This window comes from Thermobia domestica, chromosome 2 (genome assembly GCF_964235325.1).
Source record: "Thermobia domestica chromosome 2, izTheDome1.hap1.1, whole genome shotgun sequence".
Taxonomy (NCBI): Eukaryota; Metazoa; Arthropoda; class Insecta; order Zygentoma; family Lepismatidae; genus Thermobia; species Thermobia domestica.
The window spans coordinates 378,545,330-378,561,301 of NC_137455.1; the positions used below are offsets into that span (position 1 = coordinate 378,545,330).

General features: G+C 35.1%; 1 protein-coding gene across 14 annotated transcripts in view; it reads right to left on the reverse strand.

Moving 5' to 3' along the window:
* Positions 1 to 15,972, reverse strand: part of LOC145678864 (uncharacterized) — a 544,231-nt gene that overhangs the window by 13,604 nt on the left and 514,655 nt on the right. The window contains exon 1 of one of the 14 annotated variants that reach the window (XR_014130446.1): positions 425 to 14,665. The exons of the other annotated variants lie outside the window; for them this stretch is intronic. The gene's annotated coding sequence lies outside the window, so the exon portion shown is untranslated. Of the gene's footprint in view, positions 1 to 424; positions 14,666 to 15,972 lie in introns of those variants that run through there. 14 annotated transcript variants of the gene reach the window in all.

Here is a 15,972-nt window from a genome sequence, read left to right on the forward strand (position 1 = left end):
AAACATGAAATACGATATACGGTATTTTAACTGACAAAGATAGTATCCTATTAGTTATACAACCTTTCGTCAAACAAAGCGTTAGAAACAAACAGGAATACTAACATTGATACACAAATATTAAGATTATGTCTTGCCCCCGTAATTAAAGTCTAATTCCCGTCACTGCCCTGTATTCACACAAAATTAACTACAAGTTGACCACTCAAGTGGTTTTATCTCAAGTTGACCACTTCTTTAGTTGTGAAACAATTGACCAACTGGCCACTATTTATGGAACAATGTATAGTCTTGATCAAAAAATCTTGGGCACCTATCTCGCTTTAAGGAAACATATTCTAATGTCCGTACGTAGGAGAATTCTATATTTTGCTTTAAAATAAACACCGTAAAAAGGTTTAAAAATTTCTTTATTTTAACTTACGGATTAATACATGGCTTTTTGTTAGTGAGATCGGTGGCTGTGACTATTTAAAGAAGACCGTAGAGCACAGGTTGTCTGAAAGTTTACCATTTGTTTACCTGCAAGATCATAAGGTGTTAATTAACAACCAATAAAATTTTATTACATATCACACAGCACCACAGTCGTGTCAAGAGTTCGACTCAAGTCAACTACATTGTAATAGATTTTATTGAAATTACTACAAAATTATGACAAATTTATTGTCAATATGAGTGTAACACAATAAGCATGTATAGTTTTAAGTTAATAATGATTGTTATTAGAATAACGACCAATCATTATTTTTCTATAAAACAAATATATTCGTTGGTGATGTTGGACTGTAATTTAAATCAATATCATGGAAGGACCAATGATACCTCGTCAACTTTGCTGTGTAGCTCTTATAAATCTTCATTAGAAAAAGAAAAAAACGTCAGATAAAGCTGTAAGAAGACGAAAATGGGAGAAATATCCTGCCTCTTACATGTGATTTAAGTCTGTTACCATAAATGGCCATCGCAGAGTTTGTTAGACACCTGTTCACACTAGACATAAACCAGAGATTTTACAATAAGTAAAATTATACGTTAACTGATCAATGATTAGTTATGACATCACGAGACGCTGAAGTGAACAACATTTCCATATGTACTTACCAAACAGTGTCACCATCCATAACTAGTTTAACGTGCACGGTTGGGAAGTTTGCAGCATTTCTTCTTAGGATCATCTAAAGACATATAAGAAATGATATAAGCTATTTATGAAGGGTGTCCCATAAAGACAACAACTTTTGAAATGCCTATTTCTGATCTAGTACGTTGGCAGCACTGAGTGTTAGACGATTTTCATCGATGTCTTTGTTGTTAGAAGTCGTGTAACGCCAATCAGCGCTTGATCATCATCTGTTCTTTTTTTAAGGATAGGAATTCACTACATTTATAAGTTCTCACTGTGACAAGACGCTTTCCTTCATGAACCGCTCCATTCCTATACCGGTACAGAAAACAAGCGCTATTCGGTGCTTCGTGAGTACTAGTCATAAATCCAAAAGATGAAAATCGTGTAACTTCAGTGTTGCCAACTTACTAGAACAGAAATGGCGGGTATTTCAAAAGTTGCGTTCTATATGGGACACCCTTTATGTTTTTTTTTTTTTCAGCAATGTTTACCTTCTTGCGACGAAAGTAAGAGTTGTCCAAAACCTCGTTGATACAAACCATGACGTCAGCTACTTAAAAACTAGTAAATACTTGGATGAGAATCGCAGCAGAAAGGTCTCCATTTTTAACACGATGTGGATTTACTGGTATTATTAAGATAACCTTTTTTTTTCAAAACAAATAATTGTTACAGTAGGAAATATTCAACACATCAATCAAGTGAAGACATAAATAATCGATTAGTTTATTTTTTTTCTCTCAAATTTTGGAACAGATTTAGTTCCACTTCATATTGAAAATTGATTTTAATATTTGTCATTCATTATGAACTCAATTAACGTCCAAATAGTTTGTGTCTTAACACAGGCGATGGCGCCACCATCACCAATGATTAAAACAATCAAAAATAAAATGAATAATTCAAAAACTAAGCAAAAACGGATACAGTCCGGTTAACGGATGTTAGGGAATGATGCCATGCCGATTTCACATATTATTATTATTATTTCATTTTTGGAGATCACCATTGTTAAATAAACAATCAACTTTATCTTCCATACTTGCTACCAGAAACTGACCAAACTTGGCATAGCCATTTATGATTGAGATATCTAGGGACTGATACATGCCAATTTTACATTTTGCTGTTAGTTTCATTGTTAGAGGCCAGCATTGTTAAATAAACAATCAACTTTATCTTCCACACTTGCTACTAGAGACTGACCAAACTTGGCACACCCATTTACTTTTGAAATATCTAAAGAGTGGTACATGTCGATTTCACGTATTATTGCTACTTTCATTGTTGGAGACTATCTTTGTTGAAAGAGACATTCAACTGTATATCTCACACTTCGAACCAGAAACTGACCAAACTTTGCACACCTATTTACGATTGAAATATCTGAGGAATTACACATGTCCTCGTTTTACATTGTTGCTAATTTCATTGTTGGAGACTATTATTATACTTTAAATCCTCTTCATTGTTACCTTCTTCCAAGGACTTTTGCATGGTACTTGTATCTCAGTGGCGTAGTCATAAGGATGATATTACTCAAACCAAAGAAACAATATGAACTAAATTAAATTTTGGCAGATAAGTTAATAAAATACTCTTGTGAATTGGGATGTACATGAGGTAAGAGTTTAGACTGCCTCGACTCGAACATGTACCGTGAAGGTGATATCTCGTCTCAAAACCAGGGGGCGCGGTGGCTCAGTGGTAGAGCGTTCACCTCTGGTGCTTGGGGTCCCGGGTTCGATCCCAGCCCCCGCCAAGTGAACTTTGTGGTGGACAAACACCGTGCTCGTGGGTTTTCTCGGGATTCTCCCGTTTCCTCCCACTTTCTTCATTCCACCATTTCACTCATCTCTCCTTATCACCGTCTCCTTTAGCCTAATCGGCATAACCGTGGGACGTAAAACTCAAAGATTTCATTTTCATTTCATTTTCTCGTCTCAAAACCTTTATGTTTCTATTGAAAGAGATCTGTCTCGTCTTGTAAGTAACATTATTTGGGAACCCCTCTCCTTAGGCTTGTCGACGACATATAATTTTCGTGAGGAGATATGAGACGAGCATTACCCCCCCTCCCCCGGAGCTCTGAGAGTGCCACCCGATGGAAACCAAACTAATACGTCCATAACATAATAATAAATAGAATACTTATCAGTAATGTCCGTCCGAATACTAAGTGTGCCACCCTGTATGAGACGAGACAGACAAACCTACTAACCCCTGCCACAAATTCCTTCATTCTAGCGTCTCAAAAATACATTCGACCAACGGATTTGATATCCAATTCTGATTTTAATAACACTATGCCCTATGGCCGTATCTTTGAGCGGGAAACGGTGTTGTTCTAATGTTGCGAGTTCAGTGTGAAACTAACTAAAGGTTTCGTGTGCTTTTTTTGTTTTCAATTTGTTATGAGAAATATAAAATAAAGCTGAAAATTTTCATTTGTTTTACGTTTTTGAAACTTAAAATCGAATTAGTCTCTCGTCTTGTCTGATAAATAAATTCTTTTTAAAAAAAATAAAATAAAAAGTTTATCAGCTATGGAATGAGGTCATTAAATAACCCTTCTTTTCCGAACACACACTCACACATATTCACATATGAGAACTCGACGATAAAGCCAGCCAAACCCCATTAATATCCTTCAAGTGAAGCGACACACTTTGATCAACACAACTAATCAAAAAAGTAACTAAGTGGTGAGTTCCATAGCACACACACACATTCTGTCATTTCTCTACACGAGAAGCATCTTCCTTTAAACACAGAACATAGTTGAGTATGAATCAAAAACACCAGATCAAAGGATTCGAAAACAACATGTGCAAATCGGAGTTTCCCATGCTTGGCGAAGCAAAAATTCAAAACAAAATTTAATTAGGTTAATCACGTACACAATACGAGTTTCCGTAGCCTGAAATCAAGAATATTACGCTTTGAATTCAATTTATTAGGAACTATTGGATAAGTATTTACACAAACGACAATTTCGATTTGAATTGTTATAAATAAATTTAAAAATGTTGATCACCTGCTTGCGTTTGAATTCAGGTGCGCTGGATCGCTGACACACAAGTTGCCAGTCTGTCTTTGTGATGTTAAATTACAGTAATTTCGTCATTATTGATTATAAAGTGAATGATATATCTCGTAAAAATATCACTGTAATTTAACTATGATAATATATAACATCATGCATTTTGTTAGTGATTCGTTGTAATGTAAGTAAATTTTTCTTTTCATGTAGCACAGATCTTTTTTATAAAGGTCCTTGATTTGAAATTAGAATATATCAATTATTATATGGGTCCAATGTAAATCTCCTTTTTTTTTTTTTTTTTTTTTCAAAGCTGAAAGTTACTGTTTAAAAATATCTCTACCGCTCCATAATTATTATAGGAAACAAATATTTGCCATGCACGACACTTCAAGAAGTATTATAAGAACCGTATGCAAGGGATTTCTCAGGGTTCTGCCGTTTCCTCTCGCTTTCTTCATTACATCATTTCATTTATTCTCTATTCTTAAGAATCACTATCTACTTTAACCTATAGATTTTATAATTGTCAATCTAATCAGTGGCGTAGCAAAAGAAGGTTTTGAGGCTTAAACCCTTCTTGAGCAAGATATTATGAAAAAATAATTGTCCTGAAAGAATATGATATTGAGGTTGGAGCTCTTGATGAAATTCTGCCTACGCCACTGAACCAAATGTTTTTGGCCGCTCAAAGATACCTGGCTGAATTTCTGTAGTAACCAATCCAGCACAAGTATCCATGACAGACCCCTGGAAAATTCTCTATCAAGTTTGATCTTATTTCAGAACCTTTCGAATAAGATTTACAAGCAATTATAGACAATAAATAATAGAAATTTATTTACCCATACGAAAATATACAATACCAACTGTTAGGTTTGGAAATTGTAATCCTATGACCCCCCTAGTTACTTCATTGACTAATAATCCATCTCATCAACTTATATATTGTGTATTGTCTTTATGATAGTGTTTCTGTCGGTGTAATCAGCTTATCAGAATAAAATTAATTACAAACGTTTATTATGTACATTAATTCATTGAAATTGATCTCCTGGTCTATCACGGCTAACACAATTGTTTTGCAGAGATTGTTTGGCGCAGTTTGTAACACTGTTCACACTTACCATCCAACAACAAGCGATAGCAGAGACCTCTGTAGGCTCGCTTGTTCATATCTCTCTCACGAACCAAATTGCAATCTATCCTCTTCGCTTGCTTCTCCATATATATATATAATCTCTGGACTTTCACGGGTTGTTATTGATTACTAGGTTAACAAATATCACCTTATTATTACCCTTTGGCGGGTACAAATGACCCACTCGGGTGTTACCAATGGCGGCCACGGACAAAACAATTCCTCACCGTGTCTCTGGCAACAATGGTACTGTGGAGCATCAGAAAATGACACATATCGTAAGTACAAAAAACTGTGTTGTGTAAAAAAAAAAGAAATAAAAAACAATAACACTGATGAATTATGATACCTCGTATATCTATTACATCACAGCCACTGGGATGGGTAGAATAAAGAATAGCTTGCCACGTAGTAGTAATATCAGGAACACGGTTGGTATATTACTCTGTTCAGAACACATGGATTAATAGCTACCGTTCAAAAATATAAACTATTAATAAACACCATTTGAAGTAAAATACAAATGCATTTTTATTTTCGCAAACACACACACACACATATATATATATATATTTTAACGGGTAAGTTATAAGGATATTATAATATCTAATGACAAGATACGAGATACTTATTTATTTATTTATTTTTACAAGTGAATCGACCACTATTGAAAGAAGGTATGATTTATTATGTTTGAATAGTCCCTTTTAACACAAAGTGAATTGATCGCCTGCCTCGTAAAACTGTACTTGTTCAAGTCCCTTTTAACACAAAGTGATTTGATCGCCTGTCTCGTAAAACTGTACTTGTTCAAGTCCCTTTTAACACAAAGTGATTTGATCGCCTGTCTCGTAAAACTGTACTTGTTCAAGTCCCTTTTAACACAAAGTGATTTGATCGCCTGCCTCGTAAAACTGTACTTGTTCAAGTACTATTAGAAGTGATCTTTTAAAATCTTTGAGTTTAACGATTTATGTTCTTTTTAGGCTAAGGGAGACGGATGATTAAGGCAAGTGAATGATGATGAAAGAATTTGTGGAATGAAAATGTGAGAGGAAACAGGAGTACCCGAGAAAATCCACAGACATGATGTTCTCCACCACAAATTTACTTTGCTGGGGATAAAACCAGATACCCCATGCACCAGAAGTAAGTGTTCTAGCACTTAGAGCCTTTGAAGGTTTTCAAAGAGTGTCGGTAATATGTACAGTATCCTATTGTGCCTAAAATTAGTTTCTGTATTTTTTGCAGTGTAGTCCAAGACATGAAACTTGTTATTATTATTATTGGATAGAAAATAGCGTTTCATGGACAAGTCGCGTTGCTCAAACAACTAATTCAAGTTTCATTGCATTTCTGTCTCTAAGCTTTGTTGTAGTATATTCAAGATGACTCGCAGCTCTTTACTGGAACGTGAACAACAGTTTGGGAACCGTTTCTCTTCTTTTATTTTATTTATTTTTTTTTAAAAAAATCACATTATTTACCGCCCATTGCATATCTAAGGTGTAGCATTATCGAAAACATCCGTTTAAAAAAATGAATTTTTAAATTTTGGAAAATGATTTTCCAAAGTCTAAAATTTACAGTGACTCTTTTTTCCTTTCCTCCATCTGCCCATTTCTTCACACACACACACACATACACATAAATGAAATTCCACACGTCACTATAATGATGATGACAAAATTGCGGAAGAAAAGAAATCACAAAACATTGCTTGATGGGCACAAAAACATCCGTTGGCTTCTTAATCATATTTCTCCCCCCTCTCCCTCCTTTCCCTTGAATGTTGAATTAAGGTCCCTCTGTAAGAATAGCAAGGTCTTTTGCAATGCTGACTCTCATTATTCAAACACGAACATTAGAGTCACAAACTGAGAATGGATACATACACGCAGTCTTCTTCGGTGTCACTTATTTTCTTGAAAATCCAACTTCAGTGTAGACAACTACATGTAAATTACATATAATTCCGAAAAAAAAATAAAATTACAAGAAGAAAAAAATGTTTCTTAAATATAACTAACTAATTGTAGCTACGGTTTAAAGAGCTCAAAAGTTCATCGTCGCGGAAACAAAAATTTGCCATCATATTGTAGCATAATTGCATTTAATAGTCTAGTACTCTCACCTATATTGCGAGAATAATTTCCCGTAGTAACGAACCGTACCAACCATATTTGAAAACTTTGAAGGGCAGTGGTTCTCAAACTTTTCGGTTAGATGACATCCTTGATTAGTTCGAAAACTGTTTTGCGAACCCATTACGATGGATATTTAAAATTACTGACATATAGTGACAAAAACTGCATCGTTTAATCTTCAAAAATAATTTTAGAATAAATAAAACGAACTCCTCATTATAATTTGTGAAGCAAATTTAGAATAAATTTAGAAAGAATGGTGATTTTTAAGAAAACAAAGAATGATAATTTTTTAAAGAAAATAAAGAATGGTTAGTTTTTTAAAATGAAGAGCAGTGAATGGTAATTTTAAAAAGGAAAAACAAAGAATGATGTCACTCAAGTATTCATATTTGAATTCAAAGATACGTAGAAGGAATGCTTACAAATATATATACGCATATATTTACTTTCAAAATAATGAAAACATTAGTTCCTTTAGGCAAGTGGTTGATAAAAGAATAATTGGTGGAATGACAGTGTAGGAGGAAACAGAAGTACCGCGGGGAAACCCACGGATACAAAATTGTTGATCAGAAACTTACTTGACAGGGGATCGAACCAAGGAACCCACGTATTGGAGGTAAGTTCTCTACCACAGAGGAAAGCAACAAGCAATTTATAGAGCATTTAATGATAAAAGTGAAGAAAAAGTACTTTTTGTAGAATACCTATACTTTACAAAAAAAGAATTATTTTATGTTAGCACCTAATAAATGTTTGTAATTCCCTTAGTTCGATCTGTGGACCCATTTTGAGAAACACTACCCTTTCCCATTTCCCTTTCAGTTTGAATTTTTTGTGTCAAAACGATCCGCTTAGTATTCCTATTAATTACATTATCTTCCTATCTTGTAAACCCTAGATCCACAAGAAGGTCTTTCTCCACAGACTTTTTAACGTAACTTAGACGTATCCATGTAATAACCTCTACTATAATTGGCAAAAGTGTATGCACTATAGACATAAGTATATTGTAGTTCCTTGCATGCAATGTATATTTGCCATCAATTCAAACTTTCCACTTCGAGGCCGCGGTGGCTCAGTGTTAAAGCACTCACCTGTAGAGCGTGGGGACTTTGGTTCGATACTAGCCCACGTCAAGGAAACTTTGAGGTGGACAAATACCATGTGCATGGATTACCTCTGTTATCTTAACTCCTATTTCTTCATTCCACCATTACCATACATCTAATTATCACCGTCTCCCTTAGCCTCGGTGTATTATCGTGAGGTGTTAAACTAAGTCTGCTTATGGGTTTGAAATTTTCCTCTTAAAATCATGGGTGGAGGGTGGGGAATTTCACAGGTGTTCACTTAAAGGAAAGATTGATGAAGTAACATTAATTAGTCACCTATTTGGAAATACTCTCTCTGCCTCTCTACACAATGAAAACACCAGTTCCTCTTATTTATCACTGCGAAATTAAAATATCGCTAATTTTACAGTAATTATGCGATATCTTCAAATAGATAAAAGATAAACGAAAAGTGGAACAAGAGCTCGCTAGATAATATTATTCGACAGGAGATACCGCCATCACGACTCACTTATCTGCTTTCGATTTCCAACCATTTAGAAAATTTGCATTTATTTTCGTGTTTATAAATGGCTGCAAACGTAAAGCTACTGGGTGACACGTGAGAACGGTACCTCATTCAAAATAATATTGTCTAGCGATTTCTTGTTCCACATTTCGCTTATCTTTTATCTATTTGAAGATATCACATAACTATTGTAAAATTAACGGTATTTTAATTTCGCAGTGATGGGGCTCTTGAGTGACCACACTAAACTGATTGCGAGAAACTACATTCCTATTTTCAAACAATATTAAACCCTCTGAGAAACTATATACAAGAAATTTTACGGTGAAAATTCCATGTCTCTAATCGTCAGTATTTCAGTCTAAATTTACACAGAAAAATGTAAATATTCCCTGGACAAAATAATACACTAGTTTAACCTAATGTGATACATCATAAAATCACAATCTGACTCTCTCTCTCTCTCTCTTAGACAATAATGAAACTGAAGACTGCAGTGGTTCAAATAAAAGGGTTAACCAAAAAAAAAAAAAAAAAAAACAACTTTAGGACGGCTATGAATAATAGTGTACCTCAGGGTATCGCCTTATCACCTCATTTATAAATAGGAAATTTACATGATTCTAGGTGGCAGCACTGTAAACGTCAGCTTGTCTACTAGAAAAGAGACGAACATCACCAGGCAAAACTCCCAAGAAGGATATACGTCACAGAGATGTGAGGAGAAAAAGGGAAAGCTTAAAAAAAAAGTACAGGATGAACATAAAAAATATACAGAAAAAGAATGGGGAAAAAAGCTTTCTTTTTATATTCTTCCTCGTCAGTTCGAAGGGATAGGGGTGAGCAACCATTCCTTAAAGAAAGAAAAGGGGGGTTTTAAGAAGACGCCGGCGTATTTTTCATTTTCCGATTTTACTCCGGGTTACACAATAAACTGAGAGCTGTGGGTCGGGCGCAAACATTAATAAAAATGTCAATGAGAACGCTGAACTAATGCAGGTAATCAGTTTTTTTTCTTCTGTGTGTCGTTCTATGGTGCGCGCGCACTATAACAAATACACAAACACACACACATATATGCATGCTGTTATACGCAGAGTTGCCAAAATCAACAGTTTCCCGTCAGATTTAGCGATTTTTTGCGATTTAGTGCAAAATTACGTCATTTTAAGCCACACCGTGAAACAGTATTACCAGGGAGTCATTTGAAAAAACCGGGAACTTTGCCAGCAAATATCTCAATAGACTAAAAAAAATGTATCATTATAATTACTATTATTATTTTATGGTGTCGATTATTGATAGCCTAGTATTTTTATTTGGTGCTGCAAAACCTTATACTAGGCAAACAGGCTTCTTCCGATAGAAAAATATACGCTTTTCAAGACGAGATTCTCTTAGAACTTTTATTTATTTATTTATTTTTTTAAATGATAATTCAACTCTCATGTCGTAGGCAACCATGTACAGTTGCTTTTTGGATTTGATTTGAACATGAAATGAAATGAAATCTCACGTCCCACGACTGTGTCCTTTAGGCTAAGGGAGACGATGATTAAAGGAAGTCAATTATTATGGACGACTTGGTGGAATGAGAATATGTGACGAAACGAGGGTATCTCGAGAACACCCACGGACACGATGTTGTCCGACACAAACTTTCTTGTCCGGGGATCGAACCAAGGACCCTTCGCACTAGACGTAAGCACTCTACCACTGAGTCACCGTGTCCCCTTTGAGTTTGATTTGAATTTAATCATATGAGTTCCATATGAGCTCCAACCGGAAATCGAACCCGGGTCTTCAGCGCCAATGGCCCCTACACGTTACGATAATATGATCATTACAAGGAAGATAAATGGCTAGTTTTAATTTTTTTACACTAAATTAAAATTAAAATTAATTTTTTTACACTAAAATTAAAAATTTACACTATTTTTTTACATTTACACTAAAAATACAAATCTCTGAACAAAGCAACGTTTATTTTAAAAAAAATAATGTGTGACAGTTTTAAATAAACTTTGTTTTGCTCAGCGATTAGTATTTTTAGTGTGTTATTTAAGATACCAGAGCTAGTATGAACCAATTAGTTATTGTACTTTCATACATTGCAACTAATATTGTGCAATTAACTGTATTTTACTTGCATTAATCATGGATTTTCTCTAGTTTTTCTTTGTTTAATCGTTACTTTTCACACTTTGTTAACGTAACAAAGGTGACTTTTACGTTATAACATTGCATTGACTGACTGACTGTACGAGAACCTCATGTTCTTAACCTGATTGGGATCGGAGAGGGAGAAAGTTCAGAAATCAGAAAAACAAAGCCAAGATATGAAAACAAATTTTTGATAAAGCAAAAATACAATTTTAGCTAATGATAATTGCAAAAAATATCTCAGGCTTGCCCATAATATCCTTTTCCATTATTCTGTTATTAGGTCTATTACTTTCACGAGATCAATTTTAAAAACACTTTCCTATAAATACTGTTAGAATTAATTGTGACTCCTGTCATTTTAACGTTAACCTCCTATAATTTGAGATCTTAGCTAACGGTTTCTGTATAAATGTTTATGAGTATAAAATCAATTATGTGTCCTTTCTTGGAAAAGTGACTACAACACTCATACTTTCTTTGGTTTTGGATTCGATTCCCGGTAGAGACCGGTACTTGCTCTTGATATAAATATGAGTACGACGGTTCAAATCTCACTTTTAAACTGGGTTTACGTCTCATATAGCCTCGGTACTCAAGAGATTGTAACTAATTAAGAAATCAATTACATTATGGTCAGCTCTCTCCTGGCTAAACGGTTACCGTAATACGCGCCTTTGGCATGGGAGACCCGGGTTCGAGCTCATGTGATTCGGATTCACGTTAAGCTAGAGGAACACGTCTCATATAGCCTCACTGTTAAAAGGGACCCTAAACTGAAATCAAATCAAATCAAAATCAAATTACTTGTAGTGGCAAATACGTGAATTGATTTGTTATTTGAAGTTTCTTTCCAGCGCCAAGGCTACATGAGATCTGAACCTACAGCTTAACATCGGATCCATGTCTGAAGGGGAATCGAACCCGCGTCTGCTAATCACAAGATTACAAATGAGGACTCATTTATCACAGTTCCATGGGAGTTTGAACTGGAAGGAACTAATAACAAAATAAGATAACATTTTGGAAGATTAGCCATGGTTTAAGAAGGTTCCATCAAATCATTTTCCTAGTTGAACTGAGGGACAATCCTGGAAAACTTCAGTTATGATGTTCAATCGAGGAATTTAAGTCTCGAACGTCTTCCTACCTATCAACCCAACTTTCTCTATCCTAAACCCTAACTACTTGTTTACGTATGCTTCGTCGGTAAATTTAAAGAATTATGAATAATCGCACAGTATTTAATGCATCTTTTAATATACCAGAACCTCGAAAGTGTTTAAAATCCTTGTATTAGAGGATGTTTTTCGTCTTGAATTTGATTGTCTTGGGGACTGCGGTAGTTCAGTGGTCGAGCACTCAGATCTGACACATGGGGTCCCTGGTTCGATCCCAAATCCCACCCAGTGGGCTTTTGTGGTGGACAAGTACCATGTGCACGGCTTTTTGTCGCGGTTCTCCCGTTTCCTCCCACTTTCACCATTATCGTCGCTGAGCCTCGGTGCATAATAGTGAGTCGTTAAACTGAAAGAGAAATTGTCTTTTATTAAAAAAAATAGTCACAAAGGATAGTAGCTATATATCATACGCAATCGATCTTGACCAGACCGTTTGGCATGGTGGTAGATCTGAACGAGCTTAGTAAGCATATAAAATACAATGGTACATATGTTTTTGGTACCCGAGTTATGGGACAGCAAAGTTATGGCTCAGAATTAATCAAACGTCGGGAGAGGGATCTCTAATTACTATTTAGAACAAAATATACTTCAGGTAAACAAAGCCGTTAGTTAACGTTAATTTTGGCGACTAACAAAGTTAATGATAAGACAGTTGATTCCGTATGTTGTTAAGGCAATGTGCAATATTATAAAAAAAATCGTTAGTAAAAAAAAATCAATTAAGAATGCTTTTCTCCGCAATAGGAAAAATTTACTAGTTCAAAAATTCTGTCTATTTAGTTTAAGAGGGCAAGGTGGCTCAGTGGTAGAGCGCTTAGCTCTGGTGCATGCGGTCCTTGTTTCGATCCCCGGCAAAGTAAGTTTGTGGTAGACAACATTGTGCCCGTGGGTTTTTTCGGGGTATACTCCCGTTTCCTCCCACTTTCTCATTCCACCAATTCTTCCAACGTCATTCATTTACTTTAATCATTAGTGTCCCTTAGCCTAAAGGGCATAAATATGAGACGTTAAACTCGAAGATTTCATTTCATTTAGTTATAAACCTATATATTTTTAAATACTTAGCAGTTGGCCACACTGTTCAGTTATACGAATTGGATTGGAAGAAAGATGAAAAGAAAACGGGAAAAGGATTGCACACACACACACACACACACACAAATATCACATTCTGTTCTTTTTTTCTTTCTTTAAGATTCAGAAACCAGATAAAAAAAGTCCCTAGATGGATGAATTAAGAGAAAAATCAGGAGAAAAATTACTCCACATGATATTTCCATTGTTGGGGTTCTCTTTTCTCCTTTTCTGTACATTTCTATCTTCTTTCGTCGTCTTTGTTTGGATTCTCAAATCTTTCTTAAAAAAAAAAAAAAAACTTTAATAGTAATGTAACGTCTTGATTCGTCATGCTAATGCTAGCATATAGTAGTGCTACTATTACAGAGCAGGTATACAAATGTATGGTCCCCCATTTATATATACACAGATCAGCGGAAGAAAATGGAAAGGCATATATTAAAGACTGATAAATCAAAGGAAAAGACATGTTCCATTGACCTTTCTTTTTCAGGCGTTCGCACGATAGAAAATGGACGCGTAAAAAACTAATATTACTACGTCACTGGAAGTTGGTCGTCTTGAACATAAAGAAAATCAAAAATTTGATGATACCAACATTCATGCATTAATGTTATCTTGCTAAGTTGAAGAAATTGGAATACGAGTGTCTACTGACTGGACACCAAGAGGCACGAAGAGATCTAGAAACCGTTCTTCTACAACTAAATAATGGAATAGTGTGCAGTAACGTGGAAAGGAATTAATTAAGATTTTTGAAGAAGAGTTGGAGACATCTTCATCCAGCAATGGGTTTACATTGGTTTATTATTATAATAATGATTGTGATTAATAATTTTAAAAGTATCAAATTTGTGATTTCCATACTGAATAGAGATGTATTTAAATAGAGTTTTCAATGGCATAACTAGAATTTTGATCTAGGACCCTAGACAATTTCAACTTTATAACCATACGAGTATTTTGATTTGGTTAACCCAAGCAGAACCAGGGTTGCTACAAAGTGTCTTACTTTTGAAATTTGGGATTGTAATCGTGAATGCATGTGATCAAATGCTTAATATTTTTATTTCGTGTTAACAAGTTTATAAAATATTTGTTTCCACGAGACAAATTTTTCCCCTCTGTTTTATTTGTGAATAATAGAGTTCAAAAATGGTATCTCAAACTGCTTTGAGGCTTGGTCTTGCAAAGGTAAGTGATTCTTGAATGGGACAACCAGAACTTTAATCTACACGAATAGATAAATTAAATTCTATAATCATACTCTATTATTGTTGTTGGATTTTTCATGAAAACTGGAATTTTTATCTAGGATCTAAGAGAAATTCAATTCTATGATTATACGCCTATTTTTACTGAGTGATAAATTATGCCATATTACTGAACTATTAAAAACTATGCCATATCTGCAAAATAGCTAAAACCACTTTTGAGAAGGTTGTCCATACAAAACTTTTCTGGGTTTTTATACAAGAAAAATGATTCATGCAATGTTATTAAATTTATCAATGAAATAATTATTTACGAAATACAATAAAAAAAATCATCTGAGCAGTTCTCTAGGAACTGAACCCCTTTCTAATGAATTATCCTTTTTTAATAAAATATCAGGTTCAAATTTCATAAAAATTATTAAATGATGTAAGGCATTGGCGAATCAAAGATATTGAAAGAACGTCTCTAAATGAACTACCTTTGAACACACACACACACACACACACAGCGAGAGAGAGAGAGAGACAGAGAGACATTAAGTAGTACCTAGAATTGAAAACAATCACGTAACATATGTTCTCTTGTTTTGTTTCTCGATGAAATTTTATTCACATCGTATATGGGTTGGTCCTGCCAATCACAGAAAGTGGATTTACTTTGGCGGCGGCCGGTATCTTAGAGCCTGAATTTCTGAAAAATCATAGGGGGTGGTGTTTGGAAAATAACAACGACAGGCTGAATTCTTTGGGATCAGCCCTGAAGTCCCAACTTCCGCTGTGTTGCCCTAAACTTTGACAGTCGAGTTTCAAGAATGAAATTTTTCAGGTCTTCCTTTGTTGCTGTTAGCTCTTTCTGATGAGGGTATGAAAATAGTGGAGACGCCATGGCGGCGATATGTGTGCGAGAGAGAGAGAGAAAGAAAGAAAGAAAGAGAGAGAGAGAGACCAAAATCCCAAACCATATGTTGGTAGCAAACAAAATGTCGGGGGAGGCAACTCAAGAACTATGTTTAGCTACCCAACCCGTTTTGCCTACGGGTTTTCTTACGTTTCCCAATCCCTTCCCATGCCAAAAACCTATCTTCGAGAGTACATGTGAATGTGTGTATGTATCAAGAGGGGCGGAGGAGAATACACCCCTCCTACTTCCCAACCTTTAAAAATAAAAGCACAACATCTCACGTGACTGGATCTGGGATCAACGAAGCCTCTTGACATTGTCTTCTCAAGCAGTTGAGAAAAACAGCGTTGCCAGATGGGTTATAATTAATAGCTAATTAACTA